At 41.3% G+C, this 20,520-nt stretch overlaps 2 protein-coding genes across 10 annotated transcripts in view; one reads left to right on the plus strand and one right to left on the minus strand.

Moving 5' to 3' along the window:
* CDK14 (cyclin dependent kinase 14) overlaps window positions 1-8,139 on the plus strand; it is a 632,242-nt gene extending 624,103 nt beyond the window's left edge. For all 3 annotated transcript variants that reach the window (XM_021102362.1, XM_021102363.1, XM_021102364.1), the window contains one exon: window positions 4,704-8,139. The gene's annotated coding sequence lies outside the window, so the exon portion shown is untranslated. The remainder of the gene's footprint in view (window positions 1-4,703) is intronic.
* Window positions 1-20,520, minus strand: part of MTERF1 (mitochondrial transcription termination factor 1) — a 566,280-nt gene that overhangs the window by 14,528 nt on the left and 531,232 nt on the right. The gene's annotated exons all lie outside the window — the stretch shown is intronic.

Here is a 20,520-nt window from a genome sequence, read left to right on the forward strand (position 1 = left end):
TGAAGAAATCAAAGAGGAAATTAAAAAATACCTAGAAGCAAATGAAAACACTGATACAACACTCAAAAACCTGCAAGATGCAGCAAAAAAAGCCATTCTAAGAGGCAAGTTTATGGCAATACAAGCCTACCTCAGGAAACAAGAAAAAGCTCAAATAAATAACCTAAGTTTACATTTAAAGCAATTAGAGAACAGACAAGACCTAATGTTAGCAGAAGGAAAGAAATTATAAAGATCAGAACAGAAATCAATGAAATAGAAACAAAGAAAACCAGAGAAAAGATCAATGAAACTAAAAGCTGGTTCTTTGAAAAGATCAACAAAATTGATAAACCCTTAGACTTATGAAGAAAAAGAAGAGAGAGGACTCAAATCAATAAAATTAGAAATGAAAAAGGAGAAGTTATAACAGACATCACAGAAAAATACAAAGGATTATAAGAGACTACTACATGCAACTCTATGCCAATAAGATGGAAAACCTAGAAGAAATGGACAAATTCTTAGAAAAGTACAATCTTCCAAGACTAAACCAAGACGAAATAGAAAAGATGAATGGACAATCACAAGTACTGAAATTGAAACTGTGATTTAAAAACTTCCAGCAGACAAAAGTCCAGGACCAGATGATTTCATGGGCGAATTCTATCAAACATTTAGAGAAGAGCTAACACCCATCTTTCTGAAACTATTCCAAAAAACTGCAGAGGAAGGAGCACTCAAACTCATTCTATGAGGCCACTGTCACCCTGATAGCAAAACTAGACAAAGATACCACAAAAAAAGAAAATTTCAGGCCAATTTCACTGTGAACATAGATGCAAAAATCCTCAATAGAATACTAGCAAACCAAAATCAACAGTATGTTTAAAGGATTGTACATCATGATCAAGTGGGATTTATCCCAGGGATGCAAGGATTCGTCAATATCCACAAATCAATCAGTGTGATACACCACATTAACAAAATGAAGAATAAAAACCACATGATCCTCTCAATAGATGCAGAAAAAGCCTTTGACAAAATCCAACACCCATTTCTGATAAAAATCCTTCAGAAAGTGGGCATAGAGAGAACCTACCTCAACATAATAAAGGCCATATATGACAAACCCACAGCTAACATCATTCTCAATGGTGAAAAGCTGAAAGAATTCCCACTGAGATCAGGAACAAGACAAGGATGTCTGCTCTTGCCATTGCTATTCAACATAGTTTTGGAAGTCCTAGCCATGGCAGTCAGAGAAGTAAAAAAAAAAAAAAAAAAGAATCCATATTAGAAAGGAAGAAGTAAAAGTATCACTATTTGCAGATGGCATGATACTATACCTAGAAAATCCTAAAGATGCTACCAGAAAACTGTTACAGCTCATCAATGACTTTGGCAAAGTCACAGGATACAAAATTAATACACAGAAATTGACTGCATTTCCATATACTAACAACAAAAGATCAGAAAGAGAAGTTAGGGAAACAATCCCATTTACCATCACATCAAAAAGAATAAAATACTTAGGAATAAACCTTCCTAAAGAGACAAAAGACCTGTACTCTGAAAACTATAAGACATTGATAAAAGAAATCAAAGAGGGCACAAACAGATGGAAAGACATACCATGCTCTTGGATTGGAAGAGTCGATATTATCAAAATGACTATACTACCCAAGGCAATCTACAGATTCAATGCAATCCCTATCAAATTACCAAGGACATTTTTCACAGAACTCAAACAAAATATTTTAAAGTTTGTTTGGAAGCACAAAAGACCCAGAATAGCCAAAGGCATCCTGAAAAAGAAAAACAGAGCTAGAGGAATCAGGCTCCCTGACTTTATAGTACAAAGCTACAGTCATCAAAACCTTTGTGCCTTATGGTACTGGCACAAAGACAGAAATATAGATTAGTGGAACAGATAGCCCAGAATTAAACCCATGTACCTATAGTCAACTAATCTATGACAAAGGAGGCAAGAATATACAATAGAGAAAAGACAGCCCCTTCAATAAGTGGTGCGAGGAAAACTGGACAGCCACATGGAAAAGAATGAAATTCGAACACTCCCTAACACCATACACAAAAATAAACTCAAAATGGATTAAAGACCTAGATAGAAGACCAGACACAATAAAACTCTTAGAGGAAAACATAGGCCAAACACTCTCTGACATAAACGACAGCAACATCTTCTCAGATCCACCTCTTAGCGTAATGACAGTAAACTCAAAAATAAACAAATGGGACTTAATTAAACTTAAAAGTTTCTGCACAGCAAAGGAAACCCTAAACAAAATGAATAGACAACCCACAGAATGGGAGAAACTATTTGCAAATGAAGCAACTGACAAGGGATTAATCTCCAAAATTTATAAACACCTTCTGCAGCTCAATACCAAAAAAAAAACAAACAGCCCCATCAAAAAATGGGCAAAAGATCTAAACAGACAATTCTCCAAAGAAGACATACACATGGACAAAAAACACATGAAAAGATGTTCAACATCACTCATTATTAGAGAAATGCAGATCAAAACCACTCTGAGGTACCACCATACACCCGCCAGAATGGCCATCATATAAAAGACTACAAACAGTAAGTACTGCAGAGGGTGTGGAGAAAAGGGAACTCTATTATACTGTTGCTGGGAATGTAAATTGCTACAACCACTGTGGAAAACAGTATGGAGATGCCTCAGAAAATTAAAAATAGAATTACCATTTGATCCAGCAATCCTACTTCTGGGCATCTATCCAGAGAAAACCATGACTCAAAAAGATATAGGTACTCTATTGTTCATTGCAGCACTATATACAATATTCCAAGACACAGAAACAACCTAACTGTCCATTGACAGAGGAGTGGATCAAGAAGATGTGGTACACATACACAATGGAATATTACTTGGCCATTGAAAGGAATGAATTAACAGCATTTGCTGCAACATGAACAGACCTAGAAATTATCATACTAAGTGAAGTTAGATGGTGAGATACCAACATCAAATGCTATCACTTACATGTGGAATATAAAATAAGGACACAATGATCTTCTTTGCAGAACAGATACCGATGCACAGGCTGTGAAAAACTTATGTTTTCCTAAGGAGACAGGGCGATGGGCTGGGGTTTGGGATGGAAATGTTGTAAAATTGGGTTGTGATGATTGTTGTACAACTATAAATGTAATAAAATTCATGGAGTAATTTTTTTAATGTAGTATATTCATACAATGGAATGTTATTCAGACATAAGAAAGAACTCCTGGTATAAGGTAAACTTGGATAAACTTTAAAAATGTTAAGTGAAAGCAGGCAGACATAACATATTGTGTGATTCCATTTATATAAAATACCCAGAAAAAGTAAATAAATATAGACAGACAGCAGATTTGTTTTTGCCAAGGCCTGGGACAAGGGAAGAATGGGAGTGAAGGATATAAGATGTCTAAGTATAAAGGACATAAAATATCTTTTGTGGATGACAGAAATGTTTTAGAATTAAAGGTGATGATATCACAAAGCCATGAATGTATTAAAGACCAATTTTATGCTTGAAAATGGTTAATTTTATCTTATATGAATTTCACCTCAATTAAAAAAAAAAAAAAAAAAAAGAGGGGAAGGTTAACCTTCCAAAAATCGTCATAGTCAGTGGTGGAAATGAGTAGATAGAGGAGAGGATGCCCTTTTAAGGGTCCTTAACTGTAAGATTGGAACTTTTTGCTCCCTTGATCAAAGCAGTGTCATTCAGAGGTGACATCCTTGGTACTGCAGCCTGTAAGAGTAGCCGTAGGGCAACTGCACTGTGAGGTCTCAACAAAAGGCCAAGGTTCCCTCTCTGCCCAGGAAGATGACCAGGAAGCAGGCCTGACCAGGCCTCTGTGACCTTGCACTTCTAAACTGAGATAATGAGTAGGTTCTGGGATTCAGTGAAGCTGGCAGATCCCATCTCTGGGCTCTGTGATTTGACCCTGGGATTGTTTCTTTTCACCCTTCCTGGCAAGACATTCTTTCCCCATCCTAGAAACTCAATGAAAATGCTTAAGGGCCAAAAAGAAATGTGGAGAGAAGCAGCGTGAACATTCCTTTTTCTTCATGTGAAAGTAGTTACTGAGTTTAAGCAGGCATCATTGGAAACGCACAGTTGTACCAGGATGTGGGGAAGAGGCTGGCAGTTCAGGTCATGCTGGCCAGTTTTCATTGTGCTGAAACTAGGTCTGGTAATAGAAACTGAGGAATTATATGCAGCTGGATTTTTTTTAAAAGGCATGTATGTGATCCATTTTTCTATTTCATGTTCATAAAAATGAACACGATGATATGTCCTTTTTAATGGTCTATATGATGCCACAGGCACTTAATTAAGACCAGTATTAGTATTAATGATTTGGGGAAGGAAATTTGCTAAAGTTCTTTTTCTCTAAATAATCCAAGAAGAGGTTAGTACTTTTAAATTCATGGAGTTAAATTATTTTAAGGGAAGAAAATGCAGTCAGAAGCTTTGTTTATCATAGTCTAAGAACTGTTTTGGTTAAGGAGACTGCTCTGCTTCCGACGTGTGTGCTTAGGAGTAGCTGTGGAAAAAACGGATAGGCTCACTTTGGCCTGACCAATTTTGATGTCTCATATAATTTAGGAAAAATGAATGATGTAAGGTTTTTTGCTTTTTTAAAAACATATAACAATTTTCTCTTTTCCTCCTTCTAGGATTAAGTTGTCATCATTCTGGGAAGGAAAAAAAAAAAACATTAATGAAGTGGCCAATAATAAGAAGGGAATCATGGATCAATTTCCTTTCACTCCCTGTGGTGGATTTCACTTACAAGAAAATTGAAGCTGGCAAGACCCTGTTTTCTCTGCAATTTATTTAAAACCTTGCACGCATTTGGATACCTTGTGATTTCCAAGAACTATGTGAAGATTAAGTTTTGCTTACTGATACATGGCATGTATTCTTTTCAGTCTTTTGTGTTTGATTTTGTTTGATTTCCCTCTGCACCGCAGTGTCTCTGTAAAGGTTTTTATGCTTTCACCAGCCATGTCTTAAGTACATTAAGACAACACATTCGGTGTTCACACTTCTTCAGTAACGTCTGTACTTGAAAGCCACATAGTGGCATAAAACAATGTGTGTTTTCTTTGAGAGCAGTGCACATTTTGCAACCACTGGGAAGGAAAATTATAGCTAAAGCAAACCCATGTTCTCTGACTTGACAACTTGGTCCCTGGCCACGGGGCCCCACTTATCTTTTTACCTTCTGAGGACATTTGCACATGTTTTGTTTTTTTTTTCCTTGGAAATAACTGCACATTTATATATAGGATATCGGAATCTGCTTAGCATTTTCAAGCCACCTAGCGTGATGGTTCTCCAAGCAGGTTGGAAGTGAAGAAACAAATAATCAAGCATTAAAAATAAAGACAGGGATAAATCGCTTACTTTTGAATCTCTGGAAACTGAGGTAACTTTTTACATGTTTTCTGGGTCTTGTCAACATCTTGTTTTTTCCATCTACTTTGTTATGCTTTGTGAGTATTTTCTAAATGGAGAAAAGCGTGTGGAACAGAATGTTTAAAGCATGGGTGCAAAAGAATTGTATCTGCTAGATGAGCCCTGAATGCTGTCTTTACTAGTTACCATTTAAAAAGAAAATTACAAAGTTTATCCAGAGTTTAAAATTTGCTCATTCACACAGCAGCACCTCTGAACTACATTTTTTAAACACATTCCAAGCTGACTGGAAGCCTTCATTGGGTGCCCTAACTGTAAGCAGTCTCCTGGAATAACTGTTCAGATGCTGGTTTTAGAAACAAGGCAGGAGTCTTGCTTTAAAGATGGAAAAGAGAAAAAAAGAAAGGCCCAGCTTCCCTTGTTGAAGAAGTTGAGAGACCTTGGAGGATGCAGGAGAGTATGTGACATGGATGGGAAGGTGGATTGGGCGTGCGTGCTTTGATCTGGAGGGAGCACTGCCTGGCACAGGACTCAGCTTCCAGTTCTCGCTGCAGGAACCCCAAATCATAATGAGGCCAAGGGGGCAGCTAGGAAACTTCATCTCAAGCATGAAACCTAGCTCCTCGGGACACCAATTCCTATGGAAATACCTTCATGTACCTTGTTTTACATTTTCTATTAGGAGGAAAGACTGAGAGCTTGAAATGCGTCGCACTTTTTAGGATCAAGAGTAGGAATTATGAGCCAGTTTGACAAAGACTTTCCCTGAGAGTCAAGTGAAGGAAAAGTTTTTCTATAGTAAAACCAGTCTACCTGGGAAATTGAACCTAGACTTTCTGAACTTTAAAACGGTACTCTCCCTAGATCAGGGTGTGAGTATAGATGTCCAGGTCACAATCCATCTTGTCTGAAGTCACATTCATTGTAAGCTTCTAAGTGCTAAGCGAGGAATTGTTAACATTGATTTTAAAGAGTGGGAACGTTACCCCAGGCCAGAATGTTTACTATTTGCTACTTGGAAATCTCTCCCATTCTTCTTTCATACATTCCACCCCTTTGGAAGTCTTTAGAGGTATTTTGATTTAACACGTATCTACATTAGGATTTCTTAAAATAAATGTGGAAAGAAAATTTTACATGCAATCAAAAATGGCCTTTCTGGTGGTGATTTGTTTTGAATTATTCATTTGGGCGAGAGGCATAACTTTTGCCCTTTATTCAGTTTAAACCAAGGGCAACTGCTGATTAGGCCTTGCTCTGTCACAGGCTTCCTAACTTGAAAGTTTGAAATATTTAATGTTCAAAGACTTCAATTAGAAATGTTGGAGTTTTTTAGAGATATGTGCCCTGTCACTGTCAGCTTCTCCTGGGAAAAGAAATGTAATCCTTCTCGGTGTGGAGAAATCTGATTTATTACAGAGACATGCGTCCCAGAAGGGTCTCATTTAGGAGGTTTTTAGTTCCCCATGCTTTCTGTTGGTATGGGACATCCAAATCTGCTTTGTTTCTCTTTCTCCTTTTCTCTCCCATTTGTAACCACCTTCTCCTTTTTCTTCCCCTCTCTTCTTGCCGAGGACTTACCATGAAAATAATCACAGACTGTGTTCATTGGCAGATTTATTATTCTACTGAGAAAGCACTGGAATGTTTTGTGAGATTATTTTTGTATGAAGGAGTAGCTTGAATTCAAATAGCTAGAATAGTTAGAACACATTAGCCTGGTGACTGTCAGTGTGACATCACTGTACACACAGTAAAAGGAAACTGGGGACATTTCCATTTTCCTAATAGAACAGCTTTTGATTTAAAAATACAAGATACATAGGACATGGGGGGGAAAAAAGTTCGTAGTGCTGATTAAAAAAAAAAAAAAAACCCAAGGGGCATAAGGCAGGGGTGGCTGTCCATCTACAGACACAAGGATGAGAAGCTATTTCTACCTCCCAGAAGTGACAAGAAGTTTCCAGAGGAGCAGCCAGACTTGAGAAAGGAAGGTCCTTTGGTATCCTTTCCTCAGTGTGTACACAATAGCTGGTATAATCAGTACCCTAGGTAATTCGTCTATACAAGATAGTCATCTGTGAATATGACTGGTTTTGTAATCTTTGTTATATAAAAGGATGTTTAGTCTGTACATACTGGGGGAGATTATAGCCTGCCCCTATACATAGGAATATGCTGCATAATTGCATATTAATTCCATCTCCCTTACCAGCTTACATGGCAGAGGAAACCATATACGTTATTGCCTTGCAATATTCTCATACGCCAAACACCAAACCAAACACAAATCAAATATAAGTAATCTCCTATTCTCATTCCCTTCCCACAGCAGCATACTTTAGAGGCACATACAAAATCTGCATTCTCTAGTTGGGACTGGATTTGTAAACTTTTTTCTTTTTTTTTTTTTTTTGGTTTTTGTTTTTTGGTTTTTTGTTTTTTTTTTTTTTTTGTATAATACACTGAGATGTATACTTTCTAACACGGGGTTGGTACCTAAGAAATGTGCTAGCATCATTCAGAAAGCTATTATACTTAAAAATGACACATAGTAAGGAGAATGGAATAATGTCGCATATTTGTTACCAATTGTAATTTGTCTGTACATGGAAGACGTAATGGTTTGTCAGCTGTCACTGTTGTTTTCTTGTAACATGATATGGAATAAAGTATAGCAGAATCTCTGCACATTTTCTTGGCACATCTTCCTGGTGGGTACCCAGTAACTCCATATGGTCTGTCAGAGAAACATCGTCTTAAAAACTCTTAGGCACAACCAACCAATCTTCAAGAGTGCAACGAGAGAGACGGAACACACAATGCTTTTGGATGTGGGAAGTCATGAGTTAGCTGGACTGTTCCAGGAGTCTGTTAAACCCTCCCTTTCCTTGATTCACTATGGCAAATGCAGGTAAAAGAGTAGAGGTTGCATAGAACCAAACTTGTGAGCACTAAGATCTTCATGATTCCCCAAGTGCTCCTTGCTGACATTCATTCTATGTTCTGGGCATCTGGAGCTGATCTGGCTTTGTTTAATGACAATCTTATTTATCTTTTATTGCTTCTTTCTCTTTCTCTCTCTTTTTTGCACATATACTAGAATGAGGTGAGTAGATTACCCTCCACTAGATACAAATCAAAGCCTGAGAGTGCTGACATTCTGCCAGAAGCATTACTGTGCTCCAAGTTGAGCACACGTCCCTGGACATCACCTACCAGGCCCCTTCATCTGACCCAGCACTGCTGGGAGCCGCATTGGAATGGACAATCTCATCTCATCGTTACCTCTTTCTTCTTGTCTGATCTGTCAGCTTCATAACCCCAAACAAACCCCCATGAAGTGATAAATTGATACCAAAGTTCATACCAGATAAACATTGTGTTTGGTGGTTTTTTGGTTTTGGGGGTGTTTTTTTATGGTTTTTGGGGGGTTTTTTTTGGTTTTTGGTCTTTTTAGGGCTGCACTCGTGGCATATGGAAGTTCCCAGGCTAGGGGTCCAATTGGAGCTGCAGCTGCCAGCCTATGCCACAGCCACAGCCACATAGAATCCAAGCTGCATCTGTGACCTACATCTCAGATCACGGCCACGCCGGATCCTTAACCCACAAGTGAGGCCAGGGATTGAACCCACATCCTCGTGAATACTAGTCGGGTTCATTACCAGTGAGCCACAACAGGATCTCCTATTTGATGGTTTTTAAGTGTTTCTCCTTGACAGTAAAAATAAAAATTTGCATCCCATGTTAAGAGGACATGGCTTTCCCTTGCACAGACCCTCACTCACCAGCAGCTACCTCAGCTTTTCCTTCCCTGGCTCCTTTCCTATGACAGGTGGTTTCATAGCTCATAAGGTCTCACAAGCTAACATCCTCACAACCGAGCATAAGCCTCCTCAGTCAATGTGTATTGCCTCCCACGAAAGCTAGAGAGAGCCACAACCCCCCCACTGCCCCTGCTGTCTCCCCTAAAGCTGCAAGTCATCAATGTCGAAGGGACAGTGCTTCCTCCCAGTCCTGCCACCACCGGTGGCTTCTGAGACAGGAGATGGCATAGAGGCAGACCTTGTGGTAGCCAAGGTAGAGGTAACAGGCACCTTTCTTAGTTAAATAGGAGTCATAAATAAGGGACCCTGAAAACTGATTAGAACTACACAAGTGTCAAAAGAATAACTCATTCCTCGGAGCTGTTTCAAGGGGGCAGAATATATGCCATCATCCCACTCAACAGTGATGGTAGCACAAATGCCCATTGCTGAAGTCTCTCCCAGAGCCTTGGTGATGGGCTACCTGGGTGGATTTAATCCACAGGCTCTTAATACAAGAAAGGAGGTGGAGGTCTGGTGCCTACAAGAGGCCAAAGAAATAGCTTTCATTTACAGTTTTAAAGGTGGCAGTGGAGATGACAATCATCTCTCAGCTCCATAATTGCCTGGTGTTTCCTCCTTCTCCAGCAGGCGCGGTCCCAGCTCTGCCAGGTGGGAGGATGTGCTGAGTGCTCACCGAGGCAGGCAGTTAAAGAGGGCGGCACTCCCAGAGTTGCTGGTGGCCCCCAGAGGAACGAGAAACCAGAGGGGAAGGTGTTGGAGCAACCCTGTGCCACTAGGTTAACACGTACAGTTGCTGAAGAATGGCGAGCATTGTATAGCTCTGCAATGAGGACCCCGCCGCGGCCCAGCAGCCTGCTGCTACCAGTGGGTGGTGGCGTTATGGGCATTAGCTTTGAGAAGCTTATACAGCAGAGGGGGCTCGGATAAAGGACATAAATCAGGAGAAAACTGACAAGATTAAAAAAAATCCAAGGCTTCGTATTTACTGTTCATCCCCCGTGCTCTCGGTGTGCTATATTGTCTGCGTTGAGTCATGCTGAGAGAGAGCCAGGCACAATAATAGCTCGGAGCAGCCTCGCAGCCCCGGAGCCAGCCTCTGCCAATGGTGCTGACTGTGCTGGTGGAGAATGGGATTCTGATAGAGCTGTCTTTTTTCTCCTTCCCTGCGAGACCACCAATAATTACGGAGGGCACGCGGCAAAGATGCGCTAAGGGTTCCCTGTTGGAGTGTATCCTGAGAAGTGACACAGCGGGGGTCCCAGCGAAAGTTTGTGCTACAACAGCCCAAGGTGTGCCTGCATGACAGATGCAGACAATGCTGGGATCATCTGGGGACATATGTCTGAAGCAGCAGTTCAAGGATTTAGAGAGGTTCAAGTGCAACTTAGCTTAGACATCAGACTACAGTGTGAAACAATGACTCTCTTCCCTCCATCTTCAACCAAATCAGATACCTGGATACCTGGTGGAATCTTAGAGCAAAGCAAGCACAAGTCTCAGGCCAACTTATTCTGCCAAACATTTGGAAAATCCTGGCCCTTGTATCCATTCCCCTTAGCCCAGTGGCTGGCAGCCCTGGCTCCCATTAGAATCATGGGGAGCTTTTGAAAACATCCCTACCCCAGACCAATTCATTCTAGAAATATTGAGGGTGGATCTCTGGCATTGGTCTGTTTGGGTGCTCAATGGGTATTTCTATCACGCATCCCACATGAGAATTCATAGACTGCCCTTCCTCCTGTCTGTCTACTGCTCCTGGAACAGAATAGGTGAATTTTTTCAGATAGTCAATACACTCAACTTTCTGAGTTGTATGATCTCTGTCAAAACAACTCACTCTACTGTCAGAAGTGTGAAAGCAGCCATGCTCAATATATAAATGAATGAAATGGATGTGTTCCCATAAAACAGTTTATGGGGCACTGAAGTCTGAATGACATAATTTTCACATGTCATGAAATATTTTGCTTTTGATTTGTAAAAGCTATTATAAAAGTAAAACCCATTTGTAGCTCACAGCCTGTATAAAAACATGTAGCAGGCGGGATTTGCCGTGGAGGGGCTGTATAGTTTGCTTACCTTGGCTTAGAACATGCCCTAGTGATGGAGTAGGCCAGGGACGACCCCGACATTAACCAGGCCCAGGGTAGAGCCAAAAGGGAAGCCCTCATACCATATAACTAAATATTTCAAAATATAATTCCAACTGACAAAATGTTAAATAGATTCTATTCTCTTACCTGGGCAAATATGTCTTCATAATGACTTAGAAAGCCAAGGTTATACTTAGAGTTCTTGGACTACTCGAAGTTCACCAAAACTTGGTAGTGTGTAGCATGTGTATGTGTGAACACCCCAGCCCCTACATATACTCTGTCCATATCCTTGGCAAATAGCCCCTCTTTGGCCATCCCTTGGGCATCAGCTGCATACTCTCAGGAAAGACCCCATTTGCAGAGAGAATTCCAAGGTCCCAGACATCTGGAGTATGGGAATAGAAGTGAGGGAGGTAGGCTCCTGTTGGGCATGGTACCCTGGATGCCTCACTCACTCTGAAGGAGGGCTCTGCCTGCAGCAGATCAGAGCCAGGCCCTTTAAACATGGGAACAAAAACTGGACTCCCTCTTACCTAAGTCTAAGGGCACAGCTGGTGGATGATAAGATGCTTAGAATTAGCTCCCCTGACTTTTCATTTCATTGGCCCACGCTATTCCAATTCCATGGAAGCAGAGCTCACAATAGGAAGGACAAAACATTGTTTCAGCTCGTCCCTTGGAATTAAAGGATCTGCCTCTTGTCAGTCATGTGCTGGAACTAGCTGATACCAGTTCACCAGGTCCAAGCGTTGAATATTTAGGAATTTTGTGAGCCAGTTCTTAAATCATGGAAAATTTGAAATCAGATGGGAGTATTTACACCACAGAAATTGGCCAACTCTACATAGCAGGATTGGGATTTTTTTTTAGCTTGTGATTTGGTTTTTGAATTTTGTTTGCTGTTGTTGTTGTTTGAGAATCTGTTTTCCAGCACAGCATTGCCTCTTGACCTCTTTCTTGCCAGGATCATCTCACATCTCTCCACATACACATCCTGCACATGCACCATGCTGAACTTCCCAATGATCCCTGGATATTCCAGACCTCTACATGTCCCTATTCTTTTGTACACACTGTTCCCTCTCATTGGAAAGCCCTTTCCCATTTTTCAAGCAGGCAAGTTCCTGTTAATCCTTTTCATTCCTGTTCCAAAATTATCTCTGTTGCCAGATATCCCAGAACTCCCCTCAAAAGAGTTTCTCTTTCCTCCATGTCCCCACATCACTTTGAAAATAGTAGCAATACAGGTCTTTTTTCAGTCTCTATATCCTCCAGTCTGGAAATGATGACTGAAGCACAGTAGATATTTAAGAGTGTTTTTTAAAGATAAATCAGTTATTAAAGGATAGTACAGATTACACAAGTGAAATAAAATAACAGTTTACCATCCTAAGAAAGGGTTTAGAAGCCTGTAGACAATGTGAATATACTATATGTACACTATAAGCTAGGATGCAATTATATGCAGAGCTCTAAGGGAGAAAGAGAAACAATGGAGGAAAGATCTCTGCTTGTCCTCAAGGAGCTTGCTGAAGGGGTTCCTATATTTGGCTGACTCCCCAAATCACCTGATGAGCTTTCTGAACATTTCCCCTGAATCCCAGTTGCTGGGGTGGCAGCCCAGGTGTGTATATTTTAAAAAATCTTGTCAAGTGATTCCAGGAGTCATCCATGATGGTAATCCCTCTCTCCCAAGTCTCCCCTCCACATTTTCCTCTGCTTGCTTGGGCAGAGGATCTACTAGGTAGCTGGGGGTTAGGGTCCACCTTCTAAGCCCACACTGAAGAATAGATGGGAGGCGGCTGTTTGCAGGGAGTGGAAATGGAACTTAGATGTGTGTATCTACCAGATCCTGCAAGGCAGAGATGATCTGGTGATGGGGAAGGAAGGGGCTTCCATTTGCTGTCCTATCAGATAAAGGGTCACTGAAGTGGACATCGGAGTGGTATTTGGAGGTACTCCCAGAGTGAACTTGACCGGAAGGTCCAAAAGATATCAGACAAGCCAGGGTACAGGTTATTAGGGACTGGTCTTGAAACTTAGTATCAAATGAAGTCAAGACATAGAGTCCAAAGAAAGTAACAAACCAGGGAAGAGGAGAGAAAAAGCGAGGCACAGAATGGCCTGGACAGAGCCGGGAGATGTCGCCCAACACTGACCACCAGACTTGCATGGACTCCTATGATATCATCTGGCTGAAGAACTCCGGGGATTCCCATTCACACAGAATTAGATGTGACTCATATCCTCTTGCTCTGATTATCTATTGGTGTTTAACAAATCACCCCAAATTTTAGTGTCTTAACACATTTATCATCTCTCTTAACTCTATGGGTCAGGAGTTCAGGAGCAGTTCAGCTGGGTGATTCCAGCTTGAGGTTTCTCATGAGACTGCAGTCAAATGGTGGCTTAGCCAGGGTCATGTCTAAGGCTTGTCACATCTGGAGCCAGAGCTGGGAAGACTCAAAGACCTGGGAGCCAAAACAGCGAGAGCAGAGCACCTCTTACTGAACGTGCTTTGATGGCTCATGTTAGGTACACATTTAATATGGTGGCTCGGGGTCAAGCGCACAAGCGCCAAGAGAACAAGAGAACCGGATAGAAGGTTTATGGCTTTTTGTGACCCAACATTCTATTTGTTCATATTGAGTCACAAAGGGCAGCCTATAATTAGACTCCACCTTTTGGTGAAAGAATGCCAAAAAATTGTGGGTATGTTTTAAAACCACAACAGCCTGCCCTCTGACCATAAGTTATATATATTGATCCCACATGCAGAATACACTCAGCCCCTCCCTAGACCCCCAAATAGCTGACATTCAAGGTCTGGTATCCCAACATCCAAATTAGGTTCAGGTGCAGCAAACGAGGCTCTGTAGGGGCAGACACTCAATTACAGATTCCTAAGTACAGTTCTTGATTGGAAGATCTATGAACTGAAGTGACAAGTTATTAGCCCCCCTCCCCCTCATCCAACATACTTTGGTGGGATAGGCACAGGATAGCCCCTATAGACATTTCAGAGTCTGCAGCAATCAGGTAATCAGTCTCTAGCAATTCTGAAATCCAGCCAGGCGCTTGTTGCCAGTTCCTTGATTACAGCTCGGTATGGTTCCCTAGGAATGATTCTCTTGGCTCTTGGCTTCATTCTTTGGGCTCTAGTTGCCTTCCTCTGAATTATCCTTCCTGTTCTATAAAACAAACCAACTTTTTATAGCAAAGTAGTTTTCTCAGCCTGCTGCTTTGCCATAGAATCTGGGGAGCCCAAAAGCCTCTTTCCATTTTATGCCATCTCTGTCCCTTTCAGTCTGAGCTGGTCATGTTTTCATTAGTACAAGTCTCCTTAGTATTTTGTCCCTCATCACTCTTGTTAGGATTCACTCCATTAAATTACCACACATCCACAAACCTCACTGAGATAAGCTCTTCTCCACCTTAGACTCCCTCTAACACTATTGCAGAACTGTGCCCTTAATATTTTTATAAGCAAAAAGACAAAAAAAAAGATTTTTATAAGCATTTCTGTTTAACAGAGACATCTACAAGGCATGCCTTTCATATGTAGAGGGACTTTTGATGGTATGAAAGAATCTATGTGGCACTACCTTAAATCTGGCCAAGGTCTTAACCAAGTGTTCTAGTGTCACACCATCGTCTTCATTTTTAGACAGAAATTAATATTTTATATACAGTACAGATAAACCTTTCCACAGAAAAGAAACTCATGGACTCGGAGAACAGACTTGTGGTTGCCAAGGTGGAAGGGAGGGAGTGGGATGGACTGGGAGTCTGGGATTAGCAGATGCATTTGGAATGGATAAGCAATGAGATCCTGCTGTATAGCACTGGGAACTATATCCAGTCACTTGTGATGGGACATGATGGAGGATAATGTGAGAAAAAGAATGTATATATATATATGTGTGTGTGTGTGTGACTGGGTCACTTTGCTATACAGTAGAAAATTGACAGAGCACTGTAAACCAAATATAATAGTAAAAATAAAAATCATTTAAAAAAAGAAATTACATATTACAGTTTTAGCCTCATTTGCCCTTTGGAGAGGATGAGATTGAGGAATAGTTTTAATTTTTGAACCCCCCAAATCACGGCTCCTTGTGGCTAAAAAATCTTTAGTTCATTTCTCTCCTCGTATTTTCTACGAATCAGGGGCACCTTGAATACTCTACTTAGAAACCTTTACAATACCAGGAGCTCATTAGGTGCATTTTCTACTTTCCATGTTCCAAGACTTCCCATCACTTCATAACCAGGGTATCCTTTCCTCTGGCTTCCAACACACCTTCCTCACTTTCCTTTAATCCCTCACCAGCAGCCTCTTCAAAGCTCTTCAAATCTCCACCCTCTACCCAGGCCCTGAACCACTGCCACAAGTTTTAAGTTTTGTTATGGAAATGACGTGCTTCTAGGTACAAAGACATTTCTATATATCTATTGTTGCAAAATATATCAGCCCCAAATTGGTGGCCTAAAAACAGCCAATTCATTGTGTTCTCTTTCATGGTTTCTGTGGATCCAACGTTCTGGACCAGCTTGTTTGGGTGGTTCTGGTGCAAGATCTAGGAGGTTGCTGGGGTTGGAGCCAACTCAGTGGCATCTGTGTTCACCTATCTGGCTCAGGGCTGGAAATACCTGCAGGGCTGCAGAGTGGAACTGCTGGGTCTCTGTAGGCATCTTGTTTGTCTGCGTGGTCTCTCTCTGTGATTCCTCTGGCCTGATGGTTTCCATGCTCCAAAAGAATCTACCTCAAGAGAGAGAACCAGGCAGAAGCTGTATTGCCTATGATGAACTAGCCTTGAAAGCTCCTCAGAATCACTTCTGCTACCTACTCTTACTTAGAAGCCAGTCACTAAGACCAGTTAGCATTTAAAGGAAGGAGAATGAGACTCCACCTCTTGATGGGAGGGGTTTCTGATCAAATGCAGACTTGTGTTAAAACTACTGCACTTCTCCAGACGAAGAACACTTGACATGCTGTCCTTGAACGCATTTGCTTACTGATCTGGATGAGTTTGGTACAACAGGAGAAAAGCCAGGACTGTGATCTTCTCAGAATCCTGGGGGTTAGGTCTCAGTTTTCAAAATGATCTGCAATTGGATGTTACCCCTTCCCCCTCATAAGCACTCCAGACACCTTTGCCTATCCTATTGCTTTTGAAACTGGAGGTGATAACTGCCTGGAGTCTCATTTTCCTCCCAGGAAACCACGTGTTATACAGAGGAGTTTTACTCTGTCTCCATCATTAGTTTCCTGCTTCCCCAAGCCAGGCAGCACTGCCCCAAAGGAAAAAGATCCCTCCTCCTCAAGTAGCCAGCAAACAGCACTCCCTCTATCTCTAGTCTCTAAGACCTGCTAATGCATGGATTTGACTTAGCCTGAGTAAGTAGCTTTTTAGTACTAATTTTTTTTAAACCCTGCTGTGCCAAAGAATTAAATAAGCACTTGTCTCATTTTAAATGCTTTACAGGGGACTAAAATAACATCCTCTGGGACAGAATATGTAGTTTTCAACCCTACCTCATTCATGTCAATGAAATCTCTTTTCCACAAGGTTTTGATTCTGTGGCCATAGCTATAAGATAGTATGCAATCAGTTTTCCAAGTGCACAGAAATTCCAGGGGTGCAGAGATTTTTCTTTGCAGGCTGACAAATGAAAGTATCTATTTTGGGGCTGAAGGTGACACAAGGGAGTGATGTTCAACCCTCAGGGATGACTGGTGTCTTCGTTTGTATATTTAGACCGTGTCTTGCAATTCATGAAAATGCATTGCTTGTTCTTTTCCCCCTTAAGTTATTCTCTCTCTGCTCCCTACTCTCCCCAGGCTTTATTTATTTATTTTTAGAAATAACTGAGTCACATGTGATTCCTTCCTAAAGCTTCAGACTTATTTTTAACAACTTGCTCAAACACAAATCCTATTGTTCACATCCTTAGGGACAGTACGTTACTCCGGAGGAAAAAAAAAGGGAGAGATTTTGTGTACATTTTCTATGCAGTGAATAATTTATATTAAAATAAACTGTACAGAAAACATGGAAGATCTTTGAATAATCCAGAGATTACCATATTGGGACCAGAAGAGAAATGATTGAAATCCGCAAAGCTTCAGAGGGAGCTACAAGGGAGAGTTTTTATTCAAAGTATTTCAATGATGTCCTTATGGTTGTTTTGAACACTGAGGTTCTATAGTTCCAGGGGACTCCTCCACCTTGCTCACTTTCTCTTTCCCACGGTTAACAAGTGTTATTTGGACTCTAGAAATTTTTGATAGAGACTCAGCTAAGGTAAACCTCAGAGATCATTGATTTTGTCTAGCCTAGATGTAAGAGGAGAAAAAAAAAATACTCAGTGGGATGGTGGAAGGAGAAAAAGAAGCAGCAAGCTATGATGAAAAAATATCATATTGGATCAGATCAAATTCCAGCTCTTAGTCTCTTAATTTTAATCACATCTTTTCTTCTTGGGTGTCAACAATATTGCTGCCAAAACCCTACAGCTATGGTAGACACAAACATTTAAATCTACTAGAGACAGATGGCAACATAAATCTCCATTGTTGATCCCTTAGCGGGTTCCCTCACTGCTGCTCTCTGTGGTGAATGGGACATCAGAGGTGACTATGTCCCACAAGCGCTCTTTTTAGATTTACCTTGAAGAAGGGAAGATGCTTCATTGTTTTAGGGGGAGTTTTGTTGGCTGCAACTGTGGAAATTACAACAGCAACAGAACACTAATGCTGGAATGAAATTTACCAATTAGCAGCTCCAGGACTTCCTTTCTGCTCAGCCTCCCAGGATAACAGATGTGGTTGTTACATCTGGCCACCTCAATCCCCCAAATTTTGCTCATGACCATGTGGACTGGCTGGGCTAACAGCCTTAATTATAGCATGGGAAAGCCCGAGGGTCAGGCCCTGTTTTTGATCAGAGAATCTTAAAAACCATACTTGAACCTATGATCATGTACTTAACCAGAATATGTCCTTGTGCTGAACTGTCTTTATTTTTTAAATGTCCTATTTTTCTGTTCTGTGACAACTTTCGGTTGATGACTGAGCTTCACTAAATACATTATAACATTAACACTTTTTTTAGATATAGCTAGAATTTAGTCTGTTCTGTTTAAAAACACTTTTGTGGTTGATTTTAAAAATCCAAATATGCCTAGCTTCTATAATTATTAATAAGCTTTTACTGTATTTGACATGTCAGGTGGGGTTACAGAGCTGTCATTACTCTGAATGGGCTTCCTGATATTTCCTGGTACCTGGGAGGTTGACATTTGTTTTGAGTACCAGTGGGAGCAAATATGGGCCACGTCTGTCTTAGGAGACAGAACAGAGGAAATAAGAGGCAGTCAATTCAAAAGCTGTACTGCAAACATTAAGAGCCAGAATAGAAATTCTTGACACTATTCCAGAAGCTATGTGGAAAAAACCGATTTAGATTCAGAAGAGATGAAGTTCCATAATCTTTGATTAAAACCCCTTCCTCCAACAACATAAATGTTAAAACAAACAACTTCTAACAGCCAAGTACCCCAGCTGAATCTAAACATATCCAAAGAAGGATTTTAAGCAGGGAACCTAGCACAAAGAGCCATCTGGCAGGCAGAATCCTTTGTGTAGAAAGATAGCAGAGGCTTTCTAGAGATTTGAACCAATTAAACTGAAACACCCATGTCTCACAGAATACCTAGAGTAGTTGATAATTTTCAGGGTTTACCCAGATCTCAACTTCACTGGACCCGACCATCAGTATTTCCACTGCCTCCGTTTCTACCCAAACAGCTTCAAGTACTCTTCCAGCCTCCCATGCATCCACCTCCAAACCCTCCTGTGTGATGTAGCCAAAATAACCTTCTGGAGCCCTCTTCTGTCACACACCTGCCGCTGGTTTCTCCCTCGTTCTGCGTCCAGTTCCAGCCAGGCATCCAGGCCCTTCCTAACAGCACCCACTTCCCCTCATCTTGCAGCCCAGCCTGGAATCCTTTGCTCCCACCAGTATGAGCCACTATCTTCCTGTTCTTGGTCTCTCTCAGATTTGGGCCTTGCCGGGTATTCTCAGGACATTTCACTAGAGCCTCGATAAATGCCCTATTATAACTGTTCTTCCCCGCATGACTCTAAGCTCTGCTTCCTCTTGCCAAGAGCCCTGGTTCTGGTACCTATGAGCCCATAGTGAAGATGGGTTGAGTGAAGGGGCGGATGAGTGGCTGTACTGCTCCTCTCCTTCCACCTAAAAGGCCAGTTTATCCCCAGCCATCCCGCAAGGCTGCCTCAGGAAGCCACCCCTGCCCCCTGAGCCTGCTTTGCTTCCCCAGGACCCCATATATAACCTTTCATTTATTTTATTTCGTCTACTTCTAGGTTATAAGTATTTATGTTACCTATGTACTTATACACTTGCTATTTCTGTAGATCAAAAGGACCAAATGTCAGCAATGTCGTATGGTTCAACCTAACAGGAAAGCAGGAGCCCAGGGCAGGTCCAAGTCAGACAGACCTAGGTTGAATGCTGGCTCTGCCACGTCACCTGCTGCGTGTCCATGGAGAAGCTCCTCAGCTTCTCCATGTCTCAGCTTCCTCACGTGTAAAGTGGAAATAATAATAGCATCTACACCACAGTGGTGTTAAGAGGATTAAATGAGGCACGACAAGCTAACCTGCAGAACCTAGGGCTGGCTCATAGGATAAACGGTAGCTACACTTAGTCAACAGATTAATATTCACGAAGAGTATGAATATTCAGAAGTGGTACTAGTGGTTGGAATTGTCTGAACAAAGATGGATAAGACAGAAGCAGGCTTGCTCTTGCAGAGCTCACAGCTACAACACAGCAGTGCATCTGATGGATACTACAGATGAGGAAGGACCAGTGTTAAAAGGCATCTCGTTCTCAACACTCATGCTAGGGTGGATACCATAGTTCAGTAGCTAGCATAAAAGGAATACTCAATAAATGTGTGTTGAGGAGTTCCCATTGTGGCTCAGCAGTAACAAACCCAACTAATATCCATGAGGATATGGGTTCGATCCTTGGCTCGCTCAGTGGGTTAAGAATCCAGCGTTGCCATGAGTTATGGTCTAGGTGGTGGTGTAGGTTGCAGACACGGCTCAGATC

This window comes from Sus scrofa, chromosome 9, assembly GCF_000003025.6.
Source record: "Sus scrofa isolate TJ Tabasco breed Duroc chromosome 9, Sscrofa11.1, whole genome shotgun sequence".
Classification (NCBI taxonomy): Eukaryota; Metazoa; Chordata; class Mammalia; order Artiodactyla; family Suidae; genus Sus; species Sus scrofa.